The following is a 26280-nucleotide window of genomic DNA, read 5'->3' as shown; positions in this document are numbered from 1 at the left end:
TGGCGACGTCCCTGCTTTGAATTTTATTTTTTAGGACTCAAATATCATTATCCTATAGATATGGAAACCAACAGCAGCCATTTCACTACAGGCAGCTTAGCCAGCTACAAGATTTTCAGTTCCAGCACATTAATTTCTGTTTATTCATCATTATTTTGCTCCACAAGGTGGTGATTTTGCATATTTGAGAGCCCAGGATGAAAACACATCTCAAGCCCAGCCTGACACTCAGAAGGGATTGTGAGCAGACTGAAATCCTGCTCCTCCTTGCCTTGAGCTATAGTTTCAAATACCTTTCTACATATTCCCAGACTGCTAAGTAGAGAAGTTTCCTTTGAAATCTGCAGCCCTTTGCCTTTTTCTTTATGCAGAAAGAACAAACTTTGGGTACTGTTTGCTGCTTTGGTTTCAGGCACACTGGAGTAATGAACAGAGAGAGGAAGGAGGACTCTGAGTAGCAAAAGCAATATCCAAAAAAATAGGTGTAATATTCATTTGGGATCATCTCTGAGCAGCTGATACTGGTTACAGAGAATCAGTCTTTGTGACTATTTCTAGAAAATCCTGTGATGTCTCCTTGTACCACTAATAAATAAAATGACAAAACCATTACCACTATGCAGTTATTGGTGTAAATTAGAAATGAAGCAATAATGATTTAAATCAGAATTAAAGCACTCTCTCTTTATTTCTCATACATTTTAATGCTGAGCATTATGATCTGGAAGCTCCTAAAGCAAGTGAAAACCTCAATCCATACTCCCCCAGCATCTTTATATTTACCTCCACTACAGCTAACACACTGAAAGAGTACCAATTTTACTCAGTTAAAATATTTATTCCTAAAGTATTTTTAACCAGCTGTTGACAAACTACTGCAACACAATGTATAGGCAAATATGTCAAGAATAACTTTCTCCTTGAACAATTTCCTTTCCACACAAAAAGTCTTCTCTGGCACCAAGAGGAATCCCAGTGCAGTCAATTAACACACAGCTGCTCATGGGTAGAAAACCCAGCCCTTTATGAATCAGCTTCCAATTTTCCTTTTGTTCTACGAACAAAAGCAGAAATGTGAAGGGATGGAGAATGTCAAAGTCTGGAAAACAGCAGGAGTATTCTTGTTTATGCAACAGGTTGACGTTTCAGCAGGATAGTCTTTCCTGAAGTGTCTTATTTTAATGATCAGCAAGTAAAACATCAAAGGAATTTCCAATTATCCCCTGCTTTTATTACTATAAAAACAGTACCCTGTTTTCTAGAAAGTTTTGTTAATATCTGACAATACCTAAAGGTTTTAATTCCCCTTGAGGAACCAACACAGTCTTTCTCTTCTGGCTTTTCTGAGCAACCAGGTCTAGTGGGGGGTGTCCCTTCCCACGGTGGGGGACTGGAATGAGATGTTCTTTAAGGTCCTTTCCAACCCAAATCCTTCCAGGATTCCACGACGGCACCACAAATAAGAATATTCCCCATGTTTGTCCTGTGCTAGATAATTTTCTGGCATTTATTAACACTGGGTAAGGTATTTGCACAAAATCCTTCCCTTCACAGCTCACAGCACACAGCACCCTCACCACCCCCAGGTCTCTCTATTTCCAGCCACTCTGAGCAGAGCCAACTAAAAACGCCCCAAGTCCAAGAAGTTTGATTTGGGTTGACTTCAAGCCTTGCTGAATTTTGAAAGGCTCTCTGGTTAATTCTCTCATCTACAAAACTCTTTCGTATTACAGCAGAATGCTTGGAAAAGAAGCAGCTCCTGGCTGACTTTAGAGAATAAATTCACTCTACAATATTCCTGTACTCAACACTCCGAGGATGTTGCTGGGCATAATTTCATCCCAAACCCCACATCCTGCACTTCCCACAGGTCCATGATGGAACAGAGGGATGATACATGACCAAGAACAATCCATTTCCTACTTTTGGGAAGGATCAGTCGTGTTGTTTAGGGCTGGCATGGAGGTGGTTCAAAGGTGCACTCACCAGGAGTGTCCCACATCAAAACCCAGCTCCACAAATGACTTTTTCACAGGAAAGGCTCTTTGCAGCTCCCCTCATGCTCTCAGCCTGATCCAAACCCTATTTAAAGCACTCTGCTCACCTTGGATGATGCTTGGCAGTTTTGGAAAGCCTCACCAAGTGCCTCCATCTGCTGCTGGAATCACCAGGAGCTGCAGACACTCAGTTCCCTCCTGCAGGAATGTTTGTTTCTCCTGCTGTGACTCCCTTGCCTTCTGCAGCTGCTCCTCCAACCTTCCTGCTGCAAGAAATCCCTCCCAGGGGAACATCCTGACCCTGGGAATCCACTGACTGCCTCTTCTTCCAGCAGTTGTTCAATTTAGGATCATTCTTCGTTCCTGGAAGAGGAAAAACTCCTCTGCTCCTCTTGCTTTCTGTAACGTGTGGGTTATTACAACACCTTCCCTACATCATTGCTTTATTTTATATATATTATAAAATCTGGCATCAAATTTAATCCCAAGCTTTAGAAGCTCCTTTGGTCTATGGACAAATTCTCACTCCAGATGAAGGGGGAAATAATCCACCAAGTGGCCTTTTTTGGTTTTTTTCCCAAAGATATATCTTCCATGATTCCCCTCTTTTCCACTTGCTATTACACTTCGGCTTGAATATAGATTAAGAATTAAAAGTGAAATGAACCCAGTAAAAAATTTACCTGTAGATAACAAGCTCAGACAAAAAGAGAGCTTCATTAGCTTTTTTTTTTTTTTTTGTTCCCTATGTCTTGCTCCTTTTTCAATTTTAAAAAGTGAAATCTCCTGGAATGGTTTTTACAGTCTTTACGACTTCTTTAATGAGTCTTCTGAGTGATAAAAAGTACAATTAAAAACCATAGCTCCCTCAGTTAATTCAGATTTTCTCCTTGTGCCACTAGCACGACCAGCTTTATCATCCAGCTGATACACCTTTTCTGGGGCCCATAATTAGGCCCCTAAAAGTTCCCTAAGATCTTAATTTCAGGTCCATCTTCTAGAAAAGATTATTTTTCAAGGTAGAAATACTGACAGAGACAACAGTGTTTCAGTGATTAAATTAGCAAAAATGCTTATGTTGTGAGGTAACACTCATGGATGGCTGGAGCTGTCTCAGAGGAGGCTTGGGTTGGATTTTTGGGAAAGGTTCTTCCCCAGAGGTTGCTGGCACTGCCCAGGTTCCCCAGGGAACGGGCACAGCCCCGAGGCTGCCAGAGCTCCAGGAGATTGGGAAAACCCTCCCAGGGATGCCCAGGGTGGGATTCGGGGTGTCCGTGCAGGGCCAGGGGCTGGACTTTGATCCTTGTGGGTCCCTTCCAAGTCAGGATATTCTGGAATTCACACTTTTATCCCTGTCTGGAGGTTCCAAGTGTTTCACACCTCACATGGGGCTTGCAGTCAGACAGCTCTGCACTGCTGGACTGTGCAGTGAAAAGTTATTGAAAAGTTATTCAGTTATTGAGGTGTTAAGTCTCCAAAGATAACAAACCTATTTTAGGACATTATTTGGAGGAAGAATTCCTGAAGTAGAGCAGCACAGATCACCTCAGAAACTACAAGGGAAGGAATCCATGGTCAAACCAGCTGCTCCCCTAATAATGAGACTCTCTCTATTAAGGGAGGGATGTAAGACAAGGGATGAAACTGCTGAGCTTTGTTAAGAGAGTACCAGAGAGTGGAGGGTCAGCGTGCAAAGCCAGGTTGGTTGGGATGTTGAACACCTTGGGGTAGTAGAACATGTCCCTACCAATGGCAAGGGGTGGAATGAGATGGTTTTGAAGGTCCCTTCTATCCAAACCACTCTGTGATTCCATAAAGAGACCAAGGGAGCTCCCAGGTAGCTGAGGTGAGCGCCATCGTTCCAGAGCAAAGCCCTGAGGAGGACCAGAGCTGTGGCCAAGTTTAATGCAGCGTTTGCCTTGGTCCCCTCAGATCATGGTGGGACACGTTTACACTTCCAGAGCTTTGCTCAAAGCCTGAGCAAATCATTGCCTTCCTTAGGGAGATGAGAAGGAATTGAAATCCTGGGGGTGGGCCTTGGAGGGCTCCAAGACCACTGCTTGCTGTTAGATGCTGAGCTCCTTAGAATAACAAACACTTTGTTATTTCAGCTTTACGGAGACTTTTATCTTCTCTCAATGCTGGCACTGTACCTTCACCGTCTTTCTCATTAGAGCTCCTTTCTTCTGTCTTCACTCCTGACTTTCCTTACACTGTTTGCACTTCTTTATTCTTGTTCCCTATCCGTGTATCAAAACTGTTCTGTTGAAGAGCAAATGTCTGAGAGTGAAGGGTTTTGAGCATCAAAAAGCACATTCGATACCCAGAAAGTGCAGCACAAAGGATTAAAAGAACTGAGTGATGCAGTGGAGATTAGAGAGAGCAGAGAATGCTAAAGACACACAAAGAGTGCAGGAAAGCTAAAATCACTTCAAACATTAATATCCTTCTTTGTCCCATATTCTACAAAAAGTGTTCTGTATCTCAAGCTTGAATCTTTTATTCTTTTTTATTTTATTTCAAGCACTTCTCTGATAAGATGAACATCCAAACTTTTTAAAAATTAATGTTGTTACATGGGTATGGGTTAAAATATATATTTCAGAAATACAATACCTTGTGAGGACTTCTGTTAAACCAATAGCTAGCGCCTGAAAAACACAATCATGGAAGTTTTAGTGCTCAAGACCATTAGAGAAGAAAAAAGGAAAGGGGCAGATGCAATCTTGGAAATGTGATGAGAGTACAAGGAAAAATGGTTTGCGTTTTCCCTTCTCATTTCTTTGCCAAATAGTGGAGAAAAGAGCTTTTACAGGCTACAACCACCAGTGGATGCTGTGACACAGAGAAGGATCCCCATGAGAGGTCTCCTTAAGGAAAGGATGAAGGAAATGTTTAGGAAGGAGCTGGCTGGGGTTTGCTTGTTGTTAGTTTGGGTTTCCTGGTTGTGTTTTTGTTTGGTTGGTTTTTATTTGCTCCATACAGTTGAAGATTTTTGTCACTTTCTGACAAGTTTCACTTAGACATAGTCCTGCTGTTCCTGGTTGTGATCTATCCATTACATCTACTGTGACCAGGAAGAACCTGATGAAAAGTTCTTCAACGTCAAAAAAAACCCCGCAAAAACCAAAAACCAAAGCAAAACCAAGTAAATGAATAAGAAGAAACCTTAACTGAGGTTATATAGAATTTTAAGGAACAACAAGAAATTTAAGAACCTCACTGCAATTTCTCCATTCACTGTTTTAAGGAGAGAACATGAAATGAGGTGCTGGAGCACACAGGTCCTTCCCAGAGAAGAAGGAGAATCCACCCTCTGCAGTGGATCCAGCTCAGTGCACAACATCAATGTTTTCCTTGGAAACGTCTAAGATATTTCACCTGGGATGAAGGATGAACAGCAACTCCCAAGAATGTCATGTAAATACAGAAAGATTTTTTTTTTTCGTTGTTTACCTCGAATTTATCTTCTGTGCTTCTAAAAACACAGTGAGGCCATTCCCATCATTTCCTGCCATGGAGCACGGCAAGGAAAATGTAATATTCCAAGCAGAACAGGGGCTCGATTGATTCATCACATCCCCTTTGCTTGGAATAAAAGGGACACGTTTGTTCTCACCAGGGGAATGGGAAGGTGCCGGTTCCCCTGGCAACATTCGCTAAAGGACTTTTCCCTCCTTAATCACGAAAATTCTCGGTAATTCCGGACGACTGCAGTAGGAGGGTTCCACTCTGAGCTCGATCACTTGAAGAACAGAGCTTCCACAGCCACATGAATTCAGTATTTTTTGCCCTTAGCCCAGCAAGGGTTAACTAAGAACCCAGCCCTGCATCTTGACTCCCTTTTATTTTCACAGCATCCATAAGGTTTGAAAAGAGCTCCAAGATCACCAAGTTCAACCCTCCGTGAATGCCACCACTCCCACTAAACAGCATCGTTCTCCTTTTAAATAGCCTTGAAATAGCTTTTAAATACCCTTTAAGTAACAAAACCCACATTTTGGTCAATGCTTTACCTGAGTTTATAAGACAGCAAAGTTCTGAGCTATTTTAAATCCCTAACTCACTGCCAGCACTTGTCTAATTGTCCCTTATTTCTCTCCTAAATCTAAATTATCTGCTTTGCCAATGGAGTTTTGTTTAAAGGGGGTAAAACCCTGCTGAGTCACTTGTGTGTTTTATTAAATAGTAATACCCAGAGGTACAAAATGTCAGTCTCACACCCAGAATTCAGAAGTTTCAAGACAGATAAGAGAGCCTAGAAATTGTAGCTTGTAATTAGAACGAGCAAAGACTCTTTCATCCCATTACACATCACCTCCATCCTATTTTTCCAATATCATGTGATTATGTACTTCATTAAGGCAATTAGAGCATATTTATGAGCAGTCCCCTGTCTCTCCAAGCACGGCTGCCGACTGGGGGTAGGGGAAAATCTTATTTCCAGCTCTTCCAAAGCTTTTTTCCCTCTTTCTGTATTTCAAAATATTTTAATTAAATCCCTGGGCACAAGTGGATATGATTTAGAAGGCAATTCAGGTCTTTAGGCCTACACAGATGTCACTTAAAATCATCTTTGAAGGATGACTTCAGAAACAACTAAAACGCCATTAGAGAGTAAATTGGAGGTGCAGGAGTAACAACCTCGATTATTTTGACAGCATTCAAGTCAAACAGCAGCTACAAGGAATGTCTGCCCATTAATGCTGATCAGCATTCAGCAGAAGAGCTCATTAAAATATCAGTCAAGCTTTTTGAACTTTTTTCAATGAAAAAGCCTCGATACAATGAAGAATTTGCGAGATGCAGATAAAAACATGAATTTTCATAAAGCACTAAACATGTAGGAAATGAATCTCATTCACAAGGTTAAATATGTCTGCTGATATCTTTTCGCATGTGGCTCTGCTCTATTGAATTATTTGCAAGAGGTGTTTGATGGTTCTTTCAAAACTGAATAGTGCAGCAAGCAGAATCCTGAAGTTAAGATGAAATCAAATATAAAACAAGATAAAATTCAGCCGCTGTCAGGCCTCTTTGCAAATTGAAACTTGATTTAGTGGCAGGAAGAGGACGGAGTTTTTGGGTTTTTTTTCACTGAGTTTTGAGGAAATCTGGATCCAGTTTAGAGCAGGTGACTGTGGGAGGCAGCAGGGCTCAGTCCCTCCTGCAAACCCCGCACTTGGGGCAGCTCCTGAGAGCTCAGAGATGATTTAGGATTTATCCCAGCCCCCCATCATGATAGAAACCCTCTAACCCAGTGCTGTGGGTGATCTGCTGCAGGCTCAGCTCCTTTGCCAACCCTTTCACCCAGCAGAGGCTCCACCATTTGAGAGCACCAGGGACCTGTCCTCCCGCATCACCATTTCCTCACAGCACCACAGAGCCCCTGAGCTCCCCTACACAGATGGGTGAGACAAAACCCCTTCTGATTTCTGCTTCACCACGGGGAAGGCAACAACGCCACAGCAGAAAGCCAAAAGTGCAAGTTCTCGTGGCAAAATCAACAGCCCTGAAGCACCACAGCTGCCCTGCCTGCACTGAGCTGAAGGCAAACAAATCCCGAGATTTGCAGTGCTTTGAGACAGCCACACACACACAAAATTATTTTCAGGCTTTTGGGATTCAAAGCGAATTCTCTTTAGCAAGCACCATTTTTTTTTTTTTTTTCAGTAGATGCTTCCCATAGTCTTTTATGCCTGTGCCTGCTGGGTCAAGTGATATTATCTCTGATTTCTGTGGCTACTTAAACAGCTTACTGCATTCTCCTTAAACATGCAAAGGGTAAAGGCAGTGCAGAATCCGCATAATTGTGGCATTTTGTGTTTGTGAACGCGCTGCTGACAAAACTTGGAGTAGATAAAGGAAATTTTAGAGATTATATAGAAGGAGGCAGTTCAGGAATTCAGAGGTAAAGGTAACCTAAGGCTTCATTGCTGCTACAATTCTAATTCCTGCGTGCCGTGCCTTTCCAGTTGCTGTCACCGGGGTCATTCATCCCAAAGGAAAATAACCAGGATACTGCTTCCTGTGGCTACATTTTCTCTCATTACCTTATAAAACAGAACTGGCTGAGTTTTCAGCCTCCAGGGAATTAGAATTGCTACCCAATTGCTTCGAGAGCAGCAGAGGAAAAGCACACGGGAATACAAAGCATCGCACAGCCCCCAGGTTAAAAAAAAAAAAAGACAAAAAAAACCCAAAAAAAAAACCCCAACACTAAAACTTAATTCTTACAACAGGCCCCCAAAAGCCAACCAAACCCCCAGTGAGGTTACTCACCCTTTACACTGCTGTTCCCGCAGGGGAGCCCATCCTGGGCCACTTCAAGCCCCAAATGTGAGACCCCAGAGGAGCCTGACCCCAATGGGGCTGAACTTCCTCTCTGCCCTCAACTGGCAGCCGCAGCAGCCTGTGGGGTGGAGCAGGGGGCTCTGCCCCGGGAATTGGTTAATCCTGGTTTTCCCCACAGAAATCCCGACCTGCACACGGTCCCAAACCCGCCTGGTGCAATCACAGCGGTGTGATTCCCACCACCGTCATTATCTGCTGGAGCCAAAGCACATGGTCAGCCCTTCTTCTCTCCACTTTCCACACTGCTTGAGCGGGTTCTGTCTGTAAGACAGCAAGCTGAGAAGGTTTTGGACGTTTCTTTCCTGCTTGGAACTAAAATAAAAAGATCTCGTTTTTGTTTATTGGGGCCATCTGAGGCAGATTCCTTGAGCTGCAGGGAAGGGAGGTGGTAACACAAAGGGCTGAGCTGCAGAGAATTGCTAGGAATGCCCAGAACTGGTTCCTGGGGCTGAGCTGGGATAGTGGAGTTGGCACAAGTTTCCCAGAGAAGCTGTGGCTGCCCCTGGATCCCTGGAAGTGTCCAAGGCCAGGTTGGACAGGGCTTGGAGCAGCCTGGGACAGTGGAAGCTGTCCCTTGGTATGGAGTGGCCCTGGATGATTTACAGTCCCTTCCAACCCAAACAATTCTATGATTCAATGATTCTAATAAACATTTTAACAGGTTTATGAAGGAGCTGTTAGTTGTATTTTCACTCTTCTGTTGTTGAAACTGCTTTGTGGAAAAGAGCAGAAATGTCAGAGGATCAGGCGAGGAAAACGCCCATTGCCACAGCCAGGATGCGTCACCTCTCTGTGGATTATTTCCGAACTGGAACCTGGCAGTCTGTGCTGGAAATGAGCATTGCTCTGTAGAGTTTCTCAGGGAATCAGAGACTAACTTTTCCCATTCCTTGCTTTTCCTTCAGGAGCAGAGCATGTCTCTGCTTTCATCAGTCAGCTCAGCCCATGGACAGCCCGCAGGGCCGAGGTGACACCCCTGGGGGAGGCTGGCACCAGCCCTGTCCCTCCTTTAACAACTTGCATTTCTTTTCCTGTTGAGCTCTTCACTTTCATTATTATCTCCTTCATATCTGCCTTCTTGGGCTTTTATACTCCGACTGTTGTGACAGAGGGGAAAAAAATACAGGAAAATCGGGGTTTGGGGCTCATCTAAGTGCACGTTCGAGTGTCAGCCTGTTTGCTGAGTGGTCTGTGTTGTGTTATTGAATCTCTGAATCGATTCTGGTTCAGCTTCCAGGGAGCCAGCTGAGACAGGCAAGAAAACTTCTTTGGAAGGGAAAGAGAAAAGAATTCCCAGAGGGAGGCCTCGGGTGGACTCACAGGTTGCCCTGGGGCTCATCTCTGCAGCTGGAGCTCCCTGGGAAGGACAGGTCCAGTGGTCACCCTCGGTCCCCACATCACCTCGGGTCAGGATGGAAGTGACATGTTTAGTGCAACCCAAAAAGAGAGAAAAAAAAACCAACCAAACAAACATAAAACTACTTTTCCGCCTAGATTTTCACGAAATTTATCAAGAAACATTACGAACTTTCTCTGCTAGAAAGTCCAGAGCAGCTTAAATCTCACTTAAGCAGTAAATTTCCTAAATACCTTAAAACAGAGAATGGCACCAAGATTGCCTGCAAATCAGCTGGCACTTTGTAGAATATCTGTTTTTCCAAGAGCTCAGGCTATTAATCTGCTGGGTAGTTAGCAGCTTATCTCATTCTTATCTCCAAACCACTCTCCAAACCTGTCTGTAACGTTTAACTTCTCTAATCACTGAGGGTTTTAAGGGTGAAATCCAGGCAGAGATAACAGCTGCCACATCACACCACAATTCAAGGTGAAAACGGCTTCCTCTGGCAAAGTAGAGGCGGGACAAGGACAAGAAAAGGGAAAGGGATGGATGATGTGGAGGTGGTGAGGCTGCCCAGGGCAGCTGGGGCTGTCCCTGGATCCCTGGAAGTGTCCAAGGCCAGGCTGGACATTGGGGCTTGGAGCAGCCTGGGACAGTGGAAGGTGTCCCTGCCATGGCAGGGGTGGAATGGGACGATCTTCTACCCAAACAACTCTATAAATTTATAGCCAGGGTTAATAACTCACAGCTCCTGTGGCTTAGACCAGTCAAGACCTCAATTAAGTTTTTAATTGCTACAAGTCCGTAGAAATCAGTTTTCGTTCTTAATTTGCATTAAAATGGGGGGTTTTGGGTGCACTGCCCTGAGGGAACACCTTGGCTGAGGCTTCTCAGCCCTGTCTGGCCCAAACTGCTCAGCAGAGCTGACAGTGACTGATCGACACCAAAGAACCACAGAACACCTCCTAAGGACGCTGCTCCTGTGAGACTTTTCAGACTCAAAATAGCAATTTTCCCAGAGTTTCTCAAACCAGATGTTTCAAGCTAAGCAAGAGTTATTGATTGAGGTCATAAAGTGTTGATAGCTTTGAAGTGCACCCCTTTTTCCAACAAAATGAGAAGTTCTTTTGCACATGTTCTAAAAGTACAGGGCAAAGATGGAGAAGAGGGAGGTTTATACCAGCAAGGCCTGTGGTTCAGTTTGCTTTTTTTTCCTCTCTCTTTGGATAGCCAGGGGACTCTGAAAACCTCATGTTTTTCTTGCCCAAGATGGAGAATCTTCAAGGTCAAACCTCTTCCACCACTAACAAAGCCTGGATTTGAACCTGGTTCCCCTGTAACCTTTTGTTCCTGAGGATTTGGGGAGGACTCTCTCTCTTTGACCAGAGGTTCTCCTACAGGAGGAGAAATGCCCAGAAAAAATAGATGTAGGAGGATTCTGTGCCTTCAGGAAGGGCGTTCACACAAGAGAATCGGCGTTTTTGTCTTTCTTTTTTCTTCTTGCTGCCTCTAACAAGGTGAATAAGGGATAACAAAAGTTTAAGTACCTGGAGATCAGCCTCTGATGTTCTCATTTTATTTTCACAATATTCCTTGACTTAAAAAAAAAGAAGCTAAAAGCTGAATAAAGCGCTGGAAAACTTCAGTTCTTCATTTTCCGTGTATTAACGGGAGCAGCACAGAAGATTTTTCACTTTCAAAAAATACAAATTAATGTTCAAATCTTTCATTTCCTTTGTTGGGACAGATGATATGACATTTTGTCAGTTACTTACGCAAATAGGTGCAGTGTATTGTTTGAATTCTCGATCATCTGGAGAGGAAATGCTGCTGACATTGAACTTTCAATACTGTGTTATTAAAAACCCACACTTTAGGGTAGCAAAAAAAGATATTTTTTTTTTCACTTCATGTACAAGCTGTGCTTTTGTTCCCAGCAGACAAGCTAATAGTGTGTGCGGGAGAAAAAAGGGAAAAAATAAAATCTTGAGATTTTTCTCTCAGACCAAGGCAGAAAGAATAGGGCTGGCTTAGAAACTTGTATATTAAATTCCGAGGTCTAAAGGCAAACATGCCTTTAACTTCACACTGAGCAGAACGTGCTCTTGCTGCTTTGGCATTTATCACACGTTTGACAGTGAAGGAACTGCTGAATCCCAATTAGGGATGGGAAGATTTCCCAGGGTCCAGGCTTTTTGAAGATTTTTTGCAAACTCGCTGCTTATTCAAACTTTATTAAGAATTTTAGGTAGGACTTTGCCTCTAAAACAGGTCGCAGAACATCTGGAGGTCTAAAAACCTCGTGGCACCAGAGCATCAAATGTTAGAGCCAGCACTTCTATTTCCCTGAACGTTTCTGTTGTCCTCTAATCATAAACCAAACCTGTAATTCAACACAGAGATCAGAGAGCTGGAAAAACTGAAGCTAAAGGTCAGATTGAGCAGATGAAAGGTCTGCTAGAAAGGTGGAATTGGATTCCTGGTGGCTCTGGATGTAGGCAAGGAGTAAACCCCTGAAATGAAAGGAGTAACAGCAGCGTCCTACTGGGAGTCTCCAGCCCTGGAGGTGTCCAGAGAATTCCTGGATGTGGCACTCAGTGCTCTGGGCTGGGGACGAGGTGGGGATGAGGCACAGCTTGGACTGGGATGGGCTGGGAGGGCTTGGATGGGGCACAGCTTGGACTTGATGGGCTGGGAGGCTTTTCCAACCTCATTCTTGACCCTTTGAAATTCCAGAGGGGATGGTCACAGCTTGGATTCAATGGGCTGGGAGCACTTTTCCAGCCTCACTGACCCTGTGATCCTTTGAAACTCCAAAAGGGATGGTCACAGCTTGGCTTCAATGATCCTGGAGCTCTTTTCCAGCCTCAGTGATCCTGTGATCCTTTGAAATTCCAAAAGGGATGGTCACAGCTTGGATTTAATGATCCTGGAGCACTTTTCCAGCCTCAGTGATCCTGTAATCCTTTGAAATTCCAAAAGGGATGGTCACAGCTTGGATTCAATGGGCTGGGAAGGCTTTTCCAACCTCAATCATTCTGTGATCCTTTGAAACTCCAGAGGGGATGGTCACAGCTTGGCTTCAATGATCCTGGAGCTCTTTTCCAGCCTCAGTGATCCTGTGATCCTTTGAAATTCCAAAAGGGATGGTCACAGCTTGGCTTCAATGATCCTGGAGCTCTTTTCCAGCCTCAGTGATCCTGTGACCCTTTGAACTTCCAAGAGTCTGTTGCTGAAACAAGACAGTAGCAGATTTTGGGCTAAAGATGACTTGGATTCCTTTCACCTGACTTCACTCAATTACATGTTTGGAGCTTAAACTCCTCTTATGTTTCCTCACAATGTGAAAGTCTTTTGTTCTGGGTGAAGACATGAGTAAAGCCTCCAGAGTGATTTGTTCCACCCTACGATGATCTGTTCTGTTCAATGCTTCACTCTCTGCTGAGCAGGGCAGGGCTTGGAGTGTAACTCCCCATCAGGAGAATTCGGCCTTTTACATCCTTCTACAAAGATTCTCCTGGTTCTTCTTTCACCTTCATTGACATAAATCTCAATTAAACCCATTTAAATCCTTGACATAAAACCAATTTCTAAAATTGAGTACATTTTTGTAGTGAATAGAATTTTTTTTTTCCAAAAGGAAAATACCTCAAAAGGCACCAAATCCAACACAAGAAAGCTGAAAATTTTATATCTTGAATATTTAACCATTTTACCTGGGAAAGAAATCCCTCCACAGCTCTCTCAGATAAATTTAAGAAGGATTTTGAAAACATGCAAGTATCGATTAGAGCAGAAAATCAGAATTTCCGTTCAGAAGGGAATTATGAAATGCTAATTTTTTTTAACATTCCTGTACAAACTGCTGAAGCATCAGCATATTTCCACATATGCCACATTTTTTATTAAGCATTTAATTAACAGTTTTAATTAAAAAATACCAGTGTTTGGCTGGCTAAATGTGAAATAGCTGGGATGATGAAAAATTATACCAATAAATAATTTTAAAACTCAGCGAACCCCTCTGCAAAGCTGCCCTGAGGACTGTTTCCATGATCTTTGTAATCAGGACACTCCTCTCCCATGCTTTATAGGGATTGCTTTGCTCTAGGGTTTTATACAATGTTTTCCATAGAATCCCAGAATGGTTTGGGTTGGGTGGAACCTCAAAGCCCATCCAGTTCCACCCCCTGTCAGGGACACCTTCCAGTCCGAGCCCATCCAGCCTGGGATTGAACACTTCCAGCAAAATGAATAGCATAAAGGATTGACAAAATTCCGAGAAAACCTCTTAAAGTACAAATTCGCAGAGAAATAACAAATAGAATTGTACAGGCATTCAGACAATGATAATAGGGAGAATTCGTAAGTGATTCTGTGCCTAAGTCTATAAAACTGGGCACAGAACACCAGTGATGACACACAGGATTAACCTGCTGTTGGAACCTGAAATGCAGGGAGCTCTCAGAACTTTGGGCTCCTAAGCCAAAGCTTAGAATTAAACACGAGATTTGATCTGAGACCTTAGAAAAGGCTTCTAAACTCAGGTGCTAGAAGCGAGAATGTGGATATGTAGTTTGAAGCAGAGACACGTTAAGTGGAGGAAAGTTTAGAAATTTAGAGGCTAAGATAAAGAAAAAATAAAGGTAGTTACAAAGGTAAACAAGGAGTTTAGAATGCAGTACTGGAGGTTTGTGTGTCATAACATGATTGGCTAAGAAATCTCACACTGTAGCATGAGTCCATAAGATGAAATATTTAAGGATTGAGTCAAAAACATAAATATCCTTGTTGGCAGTGTTTTAGTTAATAAATCCTTAAAAGGTCATGTAACTAAGGGTCTTGTGACCTTCTGAACCATGCAGTGAAGATGTGAGCCAAACTCACCCATCTTGACTATGTAGAAGATAAGAACGAAGAAGAAGAAGAAGAAGAAGAAGAAGAAGAAGAAGAAGAAGATAAGAACTTTTACTTATGTAGAAAATAATAAACTGCATCATCTAAAAAGCTCAGAAGTCCCATCTCTGACTCATTCAAAATTCCTTCAAAAATCCCCATAACCTGCAAATTTCTCAGTCCCATTACATCATCTGGTGCATTTCTAGAAGTGCTTTTCCCAGGAATATTCTTCCTGCACCAGTTTCTCCATGCTTAAAATTTCCACTGGTGCATTCATTAGGCCTGCAGCAATGAATGAGACAGAGCGGTTGTTGCTGCTCTCAGCATCACACTTCCATCTCACTTCCCAGGCTGGAGCTCCTGGCCTGACCTGACTGCTAATATATTTTCACACTATTCAGAGTTGTACTTTTCTCAATGAAACGTGACCTACTTGCTTCCACCTGCGTGTCCCTACTCACCCTTGCAAGGCTTGTTGTGCTTCAGAGCTGTCAGTCACACACGTGGGGCGGGAGAGGGAATTTTGGAGCAAAGCCTCCACCTGCAGTAACCTGTGGTGGGACTTAAAGTGCTTACGGAGACATGAGAAGGGTTTGATCACAGCCTTTCCTCTGAGCCCAATTCCACCACCTGGATTCACGGATAATTCCTCTGCAAGGAGCTCCTGTGAGCTCAAATTGGATCTTTCATTATTGATATTACGAGGTTGGATGCAAGTGGATCTTTGAGGTAATGCAGGAGGGTAAGAGACAGGAACTGTCCCTAGGCAGGTACCTTCCAGGATGGGAAGAAAAGCATTGTTTGACCTTTACTTCCATTGCTAGACCTGGATGGAGACTTGAGGGAGGAGGGATGAAGGAAGGTTAATGGATCTCCAGCGCTGCCAACTCCTTGAATGCAGGATTCTCTGAAATTGGCTTAAAACTGATAGAGAGTGGGTTTAGATGGGATATTAGGGAAAATACCTTCCCTGTGAGGGTGGTGAGGCCCTGGCACAGGGTGCCCAGAGCAGCTGGGGCTGCCCCTGGATCCCTGGCAGTGCCCAAGGCCAGGCTGGACACTGGGGCTGGAGCAGCCTGGGACAGTGGGAGGTGTCCCTGCCATGGCAGGGGGTGGGATGGGATGAGCTTTAAGCTCCCTAAAAACCTAAACGATTTTGGGATTCTATGAAACCATGAGATGCCTTTCAAAGCAGCACATGCTGATTTCAGCATTTCAGTTCTGTGCAGTTCGAGCTCTTTTTTTTTTTTTTTTTTTGCTTTGCACATTGAAGTTGTAGTTTGTGGGCTAAGATTAAAAACCTACTGGTTTTACACGGCCCCAAATTGTTCCCTGCGTTATCTCCAGCATTTGGAGGAGGAGCTGTCCAACCACACGGGACGAGTGAGGAACAGAGCCAGGCACTGAAGCGGTGGCTGAGAATTAGTCCATCCCGCAGGGTCCCTCTCTCCAGTTAACATCTTTTGTTATTCAGAAAAGCGAGAACATCGTGCTCTGCTCCCATTAGAGCCGGGTGATGCACACTGGCACACGGCAGTGAAAAGCAAACCCTGGCTCTCTCCAAAAGGAGCTGCGCTGGCTGCATCCCTGGAAACTCTGCCTGTGTTGGTCCTGAGACCACGAGAGAGAAGAATTCCAACTGCAGAGGAGCCAGAAGCCTGCAGAACTTTCATATCATTCAGAGGAGCTTTAATAAAAATGTGTCCGGATAAAACATTTGAACTTTGATGAATAAAAAGATCTTTAACTCACTCTAATTTGCACTGATCTCTACTCTCTGGTGGAGAATAAGTACCTTAAATTGTCCTGTAAATGTCCTGCAAAAACCCTCTTCTCCACAGCGACAAACAAAAGCAGGATGCAATTAACTCTGCTTTGAATAGATCTTGAAGACCCTTCACGGTAAAATGAAAGTCCTGGCTTTGAAAGTTCCAGAAACTTGAAAGCCTTCAGAACTAAATTTAGCAGCATTGCTTTGAGAAAATGATGGAAAGTTACTCTTACTTCTCTTTCAGAAGTAGATTTGTTTTGCTCATGTAAATGAATCCCTCGTGCCCAGTTTCTTGGAAAACTACCTGCTTCCCAAAATAGTTGTTTGCTTTCTTTTCTACAGTGAATAAATAACATGCATCATCAAAGAAAATTGCCTTTTCAATTGAATTAGAAACAGCAAAATGAGGCACCGTAATGATGAATTCCATTAAAACAAAGACTGCTGACGTACAAGGTCAAGGAAAAGTTTCCACAGTAAAAGTCAGCTCCTCTATGGGATATGAGAAGCATTTCCTCTTCTCCTGTCACTCTCACGGTCACTTGTACCCACCTAGAGGAATGGATTTGTCTCCAAAAATAATCCCTGTGGTTTGAAATTTAAAATTAGCCAGGAATTAAAACCTAATGTGTCAATTGAGTGTTCAGTTGCTGGTTAATATTTTAGAGAAACGCTGTTCAAACACTGCTGTGGTAACAAAACAATTTTTTGCAGGCTGTAGGAAGAAGATTTGTTTCTTATTAGCTGGACTAGAAATTAATAAAATGAGCAATAATTTTGTGTTCTTTTCACTACTGCTCAACTTGAATGGAATTTATCAAAGCCAGGTGCAATATTCTCTGGCTTCTGCTTGTGTTTATCCACAAGAAAGACACAATTCTGCAGCACAACGGGGTAACAGAAGCTCTCTCCAAAGGCAATCTGTAACTTTGGAAGTTTGTGAAGTCTGAAAATGATGTTTGCCATAAATCTCCAGGATCCCTCAGGAGCCAGCAGCACACAAGGTGTGTTATGGGAAGTCATTTTGGAAATGTATCTTCATTGATTAGGAGTTTTAAAGAACATGGGAATTCATTATACAAGTAACTCTGAACCTTTAGTAGATAAATCTTCCCAGGACTGAAAATTTATATCTAGACGTCCAGGAAACCTAAAGGTGATTAAAGACTGACTAGAAACAATGTAGGGAGCCTTTCTTGAAAATCATTTTGTACTGCTGCAAATGATTTGTAGCAGAATGGAGAAGGTGGATTACGAGAAATCCTGAAAAGTCACTCCGCTGTGCACACTGCTCTGTACACAGAGAATTCAGATCAAGCAGCACAATTTAGTTCTCTTGTGAGTGCCTGAACTCCTTTGATTCAGCTGATGGTGGAATCCTCCTTGGATTCCTGATGGATCAATAGTTCCAGGCATGCCCAGTATGACTCTGCATCCAACAGCTGCCCTGGGTGCCAGGGAAGGGTTCAAAAAGGGCCAACACACAGGGCTGGGGTTGATGGTTATAAATATGTAAAGCAACAACAAAGCAAGTTGCAGTCCTGAAGCTTCAATATGAAGTTATTTCTATTTACTGAGTCACTGGCAGGGATTTGTTTCAAAGCTTTGTTAGTAAAGAAGAGGGGAGCTTGTACTTCACCGATTTCATATCAAGATTTTTAAAACAGAGCAGACAACTGAAAGTTCAAGCAAGGAAACAAAAATAATGTTCATTGCCCCTTCAGGAGCCAAACTCTGTCTCCACCATGAAGCCATTTGCTGTCATTCAAGGTCTTCAGTGTTACAACAAGCTCAGGACAGAGAGTTTAACCCCATTTTTGTATCATTTATCATTCGAAATTTTCAGGATGATTGATACAGGTGGCCTAGCACCCCAGCTCCCTTCAGAAAAATCACAGAATCATTAAGGCTGGAAAAGACCCCCAAAATCATCAAGTCCAACCTTTGACCAAACAGCTCCATGGCCACCAAACCATATAATGAAGTACCACATTTCCTTGGGGTATTTTAACATTCCCAGGAATGGTGATTCCAGCACTTCCCTGTTCCAATGTTCAACCACACTCCCAGGGATGACTATTTCCTGATGTCCCACCTGAACCTCCCGTGGTGCTGAGGCTGTGTCCTCTTGTCCTGCCTCTTGTTACCTGGGAGAAGAGCCCAGTCCCCGCCTGTCCCCAACCTCCTGTCAGGGACAAGGTGCTTTCTGAGCCTCTTTTTCTCCACAGTCTCATGTGAAAATCCTTTGTTCAAATGCCCTTGGGCTGATGAGGATTTAATTCATTCCATTTCCATTATTTCATGGTTTTCAGACTGGAACTGTCAGAGTTTAACCAGCTCAGAATGAAGAGCTGAGGTTTGCCTGCACCCACCTGTGTATATACAAATATACCTGAATTTTTACATCATCAGTCATTTCATAGATGTTATTAGGTTTAGTTTCCTTTTATTGGAAGAAAAATGACATAAACAAGTGGCTTGTATTGTCTTTACCTGATCAGACAGCTCTCAGCAGCAAGCTGAGAAAACTTTGCAAAAGTCATTTCATCTGTGGCATTTATTTTTTCTGCTTGCATCCAATTAATGGGAGCTTAAGATTCCCTTACTGTTTGGACAGAACTGAGTAAATCCTGGTCCTAAAAGTCCATTTCAGACAATTCCCAACAAGACATAAGTCAGGAGTCATCAGCACCATGCTGCACCTTTTCAAACCCCTCTGAATTCTCACTCAGAGCACTCAGGTTTCTGTCTCAAGTGCCATATTTTTAACTCTCCCTCCTCTTACCTCACATATTGACACCATTCATTTCACCACTTACTAATTAAATCAAATTAGACGAAGGCTTGATATTTGATCTACTTGTGGATTAGCAAGAAAATAAGGCTCCAGCTACGACAAGAGATTGCAAGACAATTTTCAACCTCCAGGTAAGCCCACTTGAGTCAATCATGTAACTCATTGCTTAAAATCAGGTACAGATCCTGTCTCTGCAGAGTTATGGCTTGGATTTGCTCACAGGTTCCATGACAATGCTCAGTAAATTAGGAGCAGAACATGCCAATATAAATACAGACATAAATATCTTTCTTTTTTCAGAAATATATATCATTGTGCCTCTTGTCCTTTGTTGTTATGATAAGTGAAAGGAATGTTTTAATAATTTACTGTTTGATTAGTGAACTTAGGTTTTTTCTCACTTGAAATACTGCATCAATTTATAGTCACTGTTATTCTCTCTCCTTTTGCTGAGAAGTTTGCATCACATGCTGAGAAATAAATACTGTGTGTTGTTAATCCATCCAGCAGCAGGTGCCTGATAGAGACTCGCTCTGTAAATCAAAACATGAACAAAAGCAACTTCGAGCACTGCCAAAGACACAATGAGGCGAATATTTCATTTTTCTTTTAGAAACTGTAGACTTTGGGCCAAATCTCAAACTTGCTGAAGTCTCCTGAGCCTGCAGGAAGTTCCCGTGTGGCTCCTGTGTTTTTGCACTCTTTGTAAAATTCCCGTTCATGGTTTCCCAGTTCCGAGAACCACAGAAGGACGGAATGGTTTGGGATGGAATTGACCTTGAGATTCCTCCAGTTCCACCCTGCCATGGGCAGGGACACCTTTAACTAGACCAGAGCTCCATTTGACCTGGTCTTAAAAATTACCAGTTCTTGAGAATCCTGGTGTAAATCCCATCCCTTTAACATTTTCCTTCCTATTGAAGCATTAATACTCAGTGTGAGATCTCCAAGGATGTTTTCAGCCTTTACACATTGCAAGGTCCTTCCCCCAGAGGGTGCTGGGCAGTGCCCAGGCTCCCCAGGGAATGGGAACATCCCCAGAGCTCCAGGAGGGTTTGGAAAACCCTCCCAGGGATGCCCAGGATGGGATTTGGGGTGTCTGTGTAGGGCCAGGGGCTGGATTTGATGATCCCTGTGGGTCCCTTCCCATCAGGAGATTGTATGATTCTGTTTGAACAGGTCAGGGCACTCAGAACAGCCCCTGGCAGCTCCCTGAGGCACTGACAGCCCAGAACAGTCAGATTTTCCCATTTTTTACAGCTCCAGTTATATGGGAAACAATTACCCTTCACCACCATTTATTTCCTAATAAAATGAAACTTTATCTTTTTATCATCTGTTCCTCTGGTCAGTCTTTACTCCAGATCGTGCTGATTCCCATTTATTCGCAATGCCTTCTTTCACTTGCCACCCCAAAGAGAGACAAGGATTTATGGCACACTCATCCCACCCAATAAAAGCAGTACCCAAGCTTATCTCTGTTTACTCATTAAAAATACAGATTGAGAGCTGACTGCAGCTGAGATTTGCTGTTGGTGTAAGAGTGGTAGCAAAAAGAAAAGAGACAAGAAAAGGATTTGCTGCACATGCCAGAGATATCACCCATGTGAATCAGGGCTGGCTGTGACTGCACCTGAGGAAATTGTGTAGCACAGCCTTTGATCCTTTGATTTTGGAGCTTTCCTTTCCTTCAAGGATCCCCACAGAAAGCAAAACAAAACTCCAAAACTCGCCAAAGGCCGTTTTCTTTTATTATTCATAAGTGGAAGATATTACCAACGGTGGCTCCATAAACTGGGGGAAGGAAAAAAAAAAACAACAAACTTTTCTCAGTCCCATCTGTGTAGTAACATTTTATGAGAGATACATTACACACATTTAACCGGGAGTGAGAAAACGGCCACATAACTTTAAAATCCACTTATCAGAGGGGGAAAACAGGCATAATAAGCTGCATTTGGGAGGGAGGGAAAAGGGGAGGCTGGGAGGAAATGTGTATAAACATCCCTGTCCGGGGGATACTCGCTCTGCACACGCTCCATCTTAATTCAAGTCATCTCACACGGCTCCATCACGTCAGTCCACAAGGGCCAAGGAATGTGCATCCTGCTCTCCCCACTTTATACCCAGAACAAATCTATTTCACAGAGCTAAATGTTGCTGCTGGTCTGGGAATATTTGTTAAATGGCTATAATGTGATACAGTTAAGTTATTTACTACTTGTGACTGGGGAGAAAATTGAGGTCTGTGAAATGCTACATTCCGAGAGCAAGAAAAGTGTGTTTATGAAAATAAATAGTTCGGGTCTCCTTTGACATGCTCTGTTTCTTACGGGGTAAAAACAATCCATTAATATGCTTTTAATGTCATCTAGGTAGGTAAGAATGAGAAGTTATTCATGTGGGAGGGGCTACACAAGCAGATAACTACACTTACTAAAACCCATCATTATTGTACACTGATTTTTTCCAGAAATGCCAGGAAAATTGTGTTGGTGCAGCTTAAACTTCAATGCTGTGCTGATCCAATTTTTATCAAGTCAAAAAAAAGTCTCTCTTAAGCATCACCACTGGTGGGGCTCAAAACCTCAGCAGAATATAGGAATATAAACAAAAGCCAGAGTAGAAATCCCTCAAGCCATGAGGCTGCTCCACTGCCTGCTATTGATTCACAAGATACCACAAGAATCCCAGAACGGTTTGGGTTGGAAGGGACCTTAAAGCCCATCCAGTTCCACCCTGCCATGGCAGGGACGCCTTCTGCTGTCCCAGGCTGCTCCCAGCCCCAGTGTCCAGCCTGGCCTTGGGCACTGCCAGGGATCCAGGGGCACCCCAGCTGCTCTGGGCTCCCTGTGCCAGGGCCTCAGCACCCTCCCAGGGAAGGATTTACTCCCAATATCCCATCTAAACCCACTCCCTGTCAGTGTGAAGCCATTCCCTGTGTGCTGTCCCTCCATCCCTTGTCAGTTGTCTCTCTCCAGGTTTCCTGGGGCTCCTTCAGGCCCTGCAAGGCCACCCTGAGCTCAGCCCAAAGCTTCTCCTGTGCAGGTGCACGATGCCAGCTGTGCCAGCCTTTCCTGCCAGCAGAGCTGCTCCATCCCTGGGATCATCCTGGAGCCTCCTCTGGGCTCTGCAGCAGCTCCAGCTCCTCCCTGAGCAGGGCCAGGGCTGGGGCAGCTCTGCAGGTGGGGTCTCACCTGGGAGGGGCAGGATCCCCCCTTTCCTGCTGGGACCAGCCCAGGGCTCGGGGGGTTCTGGTCCCAGCAGTTTCTGGCTCTGTAATGAACATTTAGCACCATTTCACCACATCAATTTTCCAATTTAGTAATATTTTTTAGGCCTGTCTGCACTGGATGCTTTAGTGATGTTATTATGCCAGCAGCAGCAGGGATCAATGCAGCAGCATCACCTTAGGCCTCCCCATACCTATTTATTCATTTTCTAATGACTCCTCATAAAGTCTGTTTCAATTCACCAACTCAGAATGGGCTGTAGCAGGTTAAACACTCATCTAACAAAATGGTTTAATCTCCATAGTGATTATTGTTGTCTCCAGCAATACTGCCACAGTTACATGGCTTAACCCAGCCAACTGTTCAGTTGGTTTTATGCAAATGTCAAAAAAAAAATCAAAAATCACACTTAATCCTATGGCAGTCATGCCACATTGGAAAACAGTGATTTTTTTATTCTTTTTTTAATGAATGCTTTAATAATACTGACTATTTTATCTTCTTTATTTACTGATTCATGCTTCATCCAGATACTTTAAGCTGCTGAGGTGGAAACAGGGACATATCATCAACATTTTCCTCATTTGTTCCATTTAGGACAGCATTTCTCCTGCTCCCAACAGCTGCAATGCTCACAGGAGCATTGCACGACCTCAGTGGCATCTCAAAGACCACTTTGAGATTTTTGGAGGTCCCAGGGTGTGAAACCTGAGGTTGTTTATTGTGCGTGGCTAAGCAAGCAGAAAAGCTCCTGAAAAGTCTCAGGTGACACGAGGTGTGTCACCCTGCAGGGTCAGACACGAGTGTGAGGGGCCCACAAAGGCAGGTGGGCAAGGGGAAATCCCAGCTTTCACACTTGGAGGCAGAAATCAATACAGAACAGCAGCAGCCTTGGGCTGTGATGCTGCTGAGGAGCAAGAGAGCTAAGCAGGCTTTTGATAGCAGTTACTGGGGTTTTTGATCAAGATCTGCCAGGCTGACTGGCTCTTGTGAAGCCTCACGTGGTGGCCCCACGCCAGCTCACCAAAGCAGGGCTGGGAAGGCAGAAATGGAGAGAACAAAGCAGGTCAAGTGCTGTGGCTCCACTAAAACCAGCACTTCAGTGAGCCACGACCTCACCAGAGCTTGTTTCCCTCGTCTGACACTGCAAACAGCAGCCTGCAAGTGTGGAAAGGCTTTGAGAGCCACGGGGACAAAGCTGAAGGGTCATTTTGAGTCTTCTCTGTGGGAAGTGCCAAAGGGGTGATTGAACCCAGTAACTGGCTGAGCTCTGATGGCAAACAGAGCTTTTGATGAGGAATGTTTGCTGTTGGTTGCCTGAAAAAAACCTGCACATCCCTCATTGTCCACTAAAAGTCACTGACAGAAAAATCCAGTTTTATGTCCCCAATATTCACAACCAAACCTTTTTCCCCCTACAATCTGATGAGAATTTTAAGGAATATTGCAACATAAAGAGCAACTTGGCTGGGTTTTCTTCCTCAACACTGACCACAAGTCAGCACTGTGAGTGATCCATTTCTTATTTCTGGGTGTAATCTACAAGTGAGTAAATATTGAAGGCTTCTTACAGCAAGAATCTGTTTGCAAAAGGAATAATAGAGAATCTTTGCCTTCAGCTTCACCGGTTCACCAGGGTCCTACACCTCAGACACATGAGAGTTCAGAGGGTGTAGAGGTAAAAGCACTTTCCCCCTACAGCTGTGGGTATACAGCTGGTCTGATGTGCCCCAGAGAAGTTTAAATCAGTGTCAAAACCAGGGAGCTGTATTTGACCAAACCCAGTTATAGAAATGCACAAGCTTGGCTGTGAGGCCTAGGAAACATCCCAAAAGCAGGGGATTTTTGGAGGAGGAAGGTTTACTCTGTGAGGGAGACAGCTGAAGGAACTCAGATTAACTGTGTGATGACAAGTAAATCACTGGAACTAAGTTTTGAAAGATGGCTCTGGGTACGTACCCTGTATTTTACATGTTCCCAGCTTCACGTCTGAGGTCGTATTTCAGAAGAACAGAGCAGCTGAAGCACACTGAAATCATTCCCACAGCGCTGGGAAATGCTAAATACTCCGAGAACAATCACTCCACAGTGGCAGTTGGAATTAGAGCATGTTTTTGGCATCAGGGTCAAAATCCTGTGCCTCAGTTTCTGAATCAGCACCCACTGCAGCTTTCCCCAGCAAGGCTGGGATTGTGCTCCCCAAAACTGCTGCCCAGCACTCAGAAAGGTGATGAAAACCAAACCGTGTTGCACTTGGCCTTGGATCACAACCTCCACAAGGTCTGGAGGCAGAGATTAGAGTAAGTGTGTGGTAATTTTATGGGCTCTGTCCCTCAGCTCAGCGAGGGGAGCAGAAGCCCAGCGTGAAATACAGGCACAGGGTGCTGTGTGCGCAGCGCTGACAGTAATGCTGACAGAAACGAGTCCTGCAACCCTGCAGGCTCCCAGGGCTTCTCTGAAGCATTAAATTATTTTAATTTCAGTAATATATAATGTACCACCTGAAGTTTATCACCGTAAGAACGCCGGTGACTCCACGTTTTTGTTTCAGCAAGGATGGTGGTTTAAGTCAAACATAACCAGTAATTTACTCGGGGTTTTGTTTTTTTTTTTTTTATGTGAGAGAAGGTTGTTAAACCTTGCTTAATACTGACTGACTGAAGAGTATTAGCAGCTGACAGCTGAGGTGCAGGGCTATTAGAATTTGGGTATTTCTAGACTGCTACAGCTCAAGGGTTTATTATAAAACACTGAAAAAAGTTAGAAATGAAGTAGAAGATTGACAGGTTTATTTTTTCCTTTTCTTTTTTCTTTTTTTTTTAACTGGGCACTGTGTTAAGAAAAGAATTTAAAAAAAGAAAACCAAGGTTCTGGAAAGGTATGGCTTTGACCTGATTTATTCCCGAATTTACTGCAAGTTATAGCCTGCTGCTGGTATTTTTGTAAGTTAATTTTTCAGCTGTCAAACTGTGCTCAGCCCCAGGTGCTGGTGGCACTGGGCAGCTCTTGGAGGGTGGGCACTGGGCTGGGCAGTGGCACAGCCCCATGTCCCCAGCCCGTGTCCCAGCAGCTGCTGGCACAGAATGACAAATCCCTGAATCACAGCCTCTGTGTCACTAGAGGGTGTCACAGCCATGGGAAGCAGCACAAGGTTCTCACAAACCAGGCTCAAACCAAGCCCAACGAACAGCTGAAATAGTTTTTTTCTTGCCAAACACACACCCTTCAGACCCAGCCGTGGCGATTTTTCTCTGCTGAGGCTCCAGCCAGATACTGCACCTTTCCCTGTTCCACTAGGCACTGAAAGCTGCTCCTGATAATCCTATTAAGGGCTTCTATGTTTATTACCTGTAATTAAGCGTTGCCATTTACAGTGCGAAGTATACAAGACAATAAAAGAGTTAGAAAGTGCTTAAATCCCCTCTTAAACCTCCAGCCTCTGACAAAAGGGAGAGCATTTGGGCTTCCCTCCCTTATACATTTCAGTCTCACGAACATAAGACTCTTAAATGGATTTAACAAAGCCTAACATAAAACCAGGTAGCAAAGCCCTGAGCTGCTGGCCAGACAGCGATTGAAGATGATTTTCTTTCTTGCTTCCTTTGACTTCACAGGGGACATCAAGATGGATCCAGACAACACAGGCAGACACCACATCTATCAGAGAGTTCTCAGTATTCATGAGCATTTGCTTCCCCCGTTCCAGTTTGTGGATTGCTTATTAGCTGTGCTGACATAAACACAGTGGTGGAGGGGGGGTGTTTTTGCTGTTTGGTTAAGTGAATAGCCTGGGTGGAAAAACAACACTATAATTAAAACAAAACAGGACATGTATGTGTTGTAAACAAAAGGACTAGTGATCTTCTTCACACCAATCTTCACTGAGCTGC

The sequence above is a fragment of the Motacilla alba genome, chromosome 12 (assembly GCF_015832195.1).
Source record: "Motacilla alba alba isolate MOTALB_02 chromosome 12, Motacilla_alba_V1.0_pri, whole genome shotgun sequence".
In the NCBI taxonomy this organism is placed as follows: Eukaryota; Metazoa; Chordata; class Aves; order Passeriformes; family Motacillidae; genus Motacilla; species Motacilla alba.
Note: the sequence above shows the minus strand (reverse complement) of the source record.